This window comes from Capra hircus, chromosome 5, assembly GCF_001704415.2.
Source record: "Capra hircus breed San Clemente chromosome 5, ASM170441v1, whole genome shotgun sequence".
Taxonomy (NCBI): Eukaryota; Metazoa; Chordata; class Mammalia; order Artiodactyla; family Bovidae; genus Capra; species Capra hircus.
In genome coordinates, this window is record NC_030812.1 from 27,953,116 (window position 1) to 27,958,539 (window position 5,424).

Consider the following 5,424-nt stretch of genomic DNA (forward strand, 5'->3'; position numbering starts at 1 on the left):
TATAGATTCATTTTGCCCATTTTTAAACTTTATATAAATAGAATGAGATAGTTTATATTGTTTTACTTTTATTTCTTTCACTCAATAACATGTTTGTGAGATTTATCAAACTTCAGGAGTGAGAAGGGAGAGTCAATGCTTTTCAAAAATATTGATAACCCTACTCTTAAGAGACTTTGGGTTTCCCAGGTGGTGCTAGTGTAAAGAACACACCTGCCAATGCAGAAGACATAAGAGATGTGGGTTTGATCCCTGGGTCGAGAAGATCCCCTGGAGGAGGGCATGGCAACCCACTCCAGTATTCTTGCCTGGAAAATCCAGTGACTGGCAGGCTACAGTCCATAGGGTCACACAGAGTCGGACACAACTTACCACACACCCACGCAAGAGACTTTGGGATCTTTTAACTGGTCTCTTCTCTTCCTCAACGTGAAAACATTGACCTTGCCTTACACTTTTTCCTTTCCCTATATTTTTTTGAACTGAATTCCCTTTCTCACCACTTCCCAGCATCAGCAGATACTAGATGCTTCCAGTGGGACCCCAGACAGCACTCCTATCTCCTCGGCCTCCCCATCAGGAGAAAAGGCTTATTCCTTGCTCTTGTCATAGTTGGCCAGCACCCAGGGCTGGTATGATGCCTCGTAGGAGGGCATCCAGAAATCCAGGAGTTTCCTTCTACCTTGTTGCTCTGCCATCTTCATGATGGTAGTCCTCATGTTCCAAGATAAGGCACCACAGAATCGACATTGTGAGCAGTAGGATAGGGAGGGGGGAGAGAACGGCCTGTTCCTCTCTTTAAGGGTGCAATCTGAAAATTGCACAGGTTAACTTTTCTCATAACAGCCCATAAGTCAGAACTTTGTCATATGGCCACATTGAACTGCAAGGAAGAATAAATAGCTATCTTACTTCTGGAAGACCATGAGCCCAGGCTTAGAAGAAGGGGAGAGCTAATGTTGGAGAGCAACTGGCACTCCCTGCCACCCCACCCTTGGAGTGAATGCCAACTGAAATGCCAACACTTTTACTAGGTCCCCCTGCTGAATCCCCCAGTATCCAGAAGCACTGAATGCCAGCAGCTCTGCCTCTTAGCAATGATGCTCCTTAAAACATGCTCAGAACCTTTTGTACCTCTTGGATTCTCTCATTACTTCTGTGCCCATGTCTTATTCCCCTGCTGCTGCTGCTGCTAAGTCGCTTCAGTCGTGTCTGACTCTGTGCGACCCCATAGACGGCAGCCCACCAGGCTCTGCTGTCCCTGAGATTCTCCAGGCAAGAATACTGGAGTGAGTTGCCATTTCCTTCTCCAATGCATGAAAGTGAAAAGTGAAAGTGAAGTCGCTCAGTCATGTCCGACTCTTAGCGACCCCATGGACTGCAGCCCACCAGGCTCCTCCATCCATGCCAAATGTAAATCTCCTTGAGGGCAGGATCCAAGTTGGATTCAGTTTGCATTTTCCATGCTAGGAAGCAATTCTTGCATTGAAATTGGTTCAAGTATTTATCCTGCCTTCCTGTGGGAACTATAAATAGGGATAACCAAACAGGTAAGGAGAAATTTCCTTTTATAGAAATATTCCAGCTAATATATAAAGAAGAAATGATAGGATTAAAATATCACCACTTCATAATTCCTAAAGAAAAAATAATGGATTGAACATGACTGCTGACACCTCAAAAGGAGAGACAAACCTACACATTTTTAAACCTCTGCAATTTGGGGCTTCCCAGGAAAAGCTGGTGAAGAATCCACCTACCAATGCAGGACACATGAGAGATGGGGGTTCAGTCCCTGGGTCAGGAAGATCCCCAGGTGGAGGAAACGGCAACCCACTCCAGTTTTCTTGCCTGGAAAATTCCATGAACAGAGGAGACTGGTAAGCTACAGTCCATGGGGTCACAAGGAATTGGACATGACCAAACACGTGCACACACACACACATACTTATTAGTTTATTAGCATCATCCAGGACTCAGATGTTCAGTATTCCTCCTGAAATTACATATAAACGCAAATGGAAAGAATCCAAGTCAAAATTATGTAACAAAACAGCACTCCATCACAAAAGCATGTTAAATTGTAAGAATGTTATTTTAAAACACTGGCACTTTAAGAAAATGATAGTCTTGAAAACCACAGAACTGCCAAATTGTTCTCTAAACTGCTAAGCAGATAAACATATGACCCTAATGAATGAGCTCGAATTTTTTAAAAAATCAAATTCAAATAAATCAGATAATTCACACTGAGATACAGAGTTTATGTATCTTCTTCCCTCATGTCTATTGATTATAAAGGGGCAAACCATTACATAGGAAGATATACCTGATTTAAAGTGTGGTACATGATGTTAAAAGTTGACCCAATTAATTAATTAAGTATCTCTAATGGAACATCTCAAGTTTCCTAAATAATCCGTATTTAGATAAAAAGGAAAAGATATTTACAGCCAGCACCTTTTCCCCAGAGCCTCTGTCAATGTCAACAAAAAAACTTAATATGTCAGTCTTGTATTTTAAGCTCACCCTTCTGGGGCTACATTCTCAGGTTTTTAACAAGGGAACTGCAAATACAACTGCCCAGCACATGGACTGTTTTACTAGTCCCTCAGGGACAGGCTTTCAAAATGCTTAATTCCAATAATCCCATGCTGTAAGTAGATGGGTTAGTCTTCACTTCGTAAATGTAACTGGGCTCTGTGAACTTGATATCAACTGATCAAGATTTGAGCCTCAGTTATGAAGGAAACAGTGGAAACAGTGTCAGACTTTATTTTTGGGGGCTCCAAAATCACTGCAGACGGTGATTGCAGCCATGAAATTAAAAGATGGTTACTCCTTGGAAGGAAAGTTATGACCAACCTAGATAGCATTTTCAAAAGCAGAGACATTACTTTGCCAACAAAGGTCTGTCTAGTCAAGGCTATGGTTTTTCCAGTGGTCATGTATGGATGTGAGAGTTGGACTGTGAAGAAAGCTAAGTGCCGAAGAATTGATGCTTTTGAACTGCGGTGTTGGAGAAGACTCTTGAGAGTCCCTTGGACTGCAAGCAGATCCAACCAGTCCATTCTAAAGGAGATCAATCCTGGGTGTTCTTTGGAAGGAATGATGCTAAAGCTGAAACTACAATACTTTGGCCACCTCATGTGAAGAGTTGACTCATTGAAAAAGACTCTGATGCTGGGAGGGATTGGGGGCAGGAAGAGAAGGGGACGACAGAGGATGAGGTGGCTGGATGGCATCACCAACTCGATGGACATGAGTTTGAGTGAACTCTGGGAGTTGGTGATGGACAGGGAGGCCTGGCGTGCTGCAATTCATGGGGCTGCAAAGAGTTGGACGTGACTGAGCGACTGAACTAACTAACTATGAAGGAAAACTGTCTCAATTCAACTTTTATTATCCTCATCATGAGTATGCAAGGTATGTAGACAAAAGCTTTTTATCACCTAACTATATGAAAGATAAAACACTGCAATAATTCATGCAGTCCAAAATGGGAAAAGGAAAAGACTAGCTTCTGCTCAAGGAGAAAATTGTCAGACCTATGGAAAGGACAATACTAATAAAAAGTTATATTTGTTTAGAAGCATTCAGAATGTCAACAAAACAGCTGCAACTTTTTTCTTTTTTTGCAATTACAGGGTGGTGTTCAGTTAACAGAATAAGAATGATTTCATATAAGCTTCATCAGAGACAACTGAAGATGAAAAACATTTCCATTCCCATATGTAACTAACTTGAGCTATGCATTTAAATTTCCAGGCAAATCTGCAACCCCCATAATAGTACCAGGCAGGGTCAGTAGCTGTTGAAAATATCACCGGGACAGGGCCATCTAAAGACACATTTGGTAGTATGTTACCTATATAAGAAAAGACACTGTGCAGTTTAAAAACAAATCTTACACAGCCTTACATTCCAGTTTTTTTCTTTGAAAGGATTGAGCTGTTCACATGGGGGTTAAATTCTTTATAGACAAGAGAAAAAAAAACTGGGTTAGGAGCAACTTACTCATCATCTTCCTCTTCATTTTCTTTTTTAAAAAACTGTTGACTTACTTATTTCTGGCTGCACTGGGTCTCCATTGATGCCGGCTTTTCTCTATTTGTGGTGAGTGGGGGCTGCTGTCTAGTCGCAGTACACAGGCTTCTCATTATGGTAGCTTTTCTTGCTGCAGGGCTCCAGGCTCAGGGGACTCAGTAGTTGCGGCTCGCGGGCTCTTCCTTCTTATTCTCGCTTTTTTCAGCCTTTGGTTGCTGCATCGCGATAGTCAGTCATGTCTGACTCTTTGCAACCCTGACTCTGAGCCACCGGGGAAGCCTACTATTAAGAGATATTTCTAAGTATAAAGACAGGTCAACTTAAGAAGTGTCAGCAGATAAATGCTTGACTTTATCTTATAATCTGTAAAAATATGGAAGCTTCACGAACTTGCATGCCATCCTTGTGCAGGGCCAGGCTACTCTTCTGTATGTTCCAACGTTAGTATATGTGCTCACTGTTGCTGCGTCGGGTTTCCCTTTAGCCTGGCATGCAGCAATACTCTTCTTGGACTTTCCCTCCAGCTGAGCAGCCTTCTTCTCACAAGGCTGCTTGGCATCTGCTGCAGTGTTAGTCCACATCTCTCCCAGTCTCTTGGCAGCTTCACCAGTGAAGAGGCCAGGGTGTTCTCCTTTGATTTTTGGACAATACTCAGAACAAAACCAGGAAAAGGCCGAAGGAGGCCTCTTGGGCACATTGGGATCTTTGAACTTCTTTTTTGTTTCCTCTTTCGGAGGGATATAAATTTTAATTTCTTCTGCATGACGGGCCTTCTCTGCCTTTTCCATGTCTACGAATGTCCCTTTTGCTTGAGCAAACGTGGTCCTCCACCTCTCTGCACACTTCTTAGAAAACTCTGAGACGTTGACTGAGCATCTGGGTGCTTCTTCTTGTGCTCCTCCCAGCAAGTTTGCAAGGAAAATGCATATGATATTTTTCTCTTGGCTTCTTAGGATCTCCTTGGCCCACGTTTGGTTATTTTTCCTCAGCCATGCACAGGGTCACCCAGTGCTACCCGGCTCTCACTTGCCCTGGTGCCATCTCTGAGAAACTCTACATACTGCGATGGCTGTGAGAGTGGGAGCCAGACACAGCCTCCTCACTCTCTCCAATCTGTCAACAACCGTACATTTTGTGTCTGTCTGGCAGGGTCTTTCAAAAATAGATAATCTGGGGACTTCCCTGGCAGTCCAGTTAAGATTTCAAACTTCCATTGCAGGAAGCATGGGTTCTGTCCCTAGCCAGGGAACTAAGATCCCACATGCCTTGAGGTACAGATGGAAAAATAAAATCTGAATTTAAAAGAAATATAGAGGAGGGTGGAATATTTTAAATAATACCATAGGTGGGAATCTGTAAAGGACAAATGACCTGGTT

General features: G+C 42.8%; 1 pseudogene; it reads right to left on the bottom strand.

Annotated features, from left to right (window-relative positions):
• Positions 4,203-5,022, bottom strand: LOC102186559 (annotated as a pseudogene).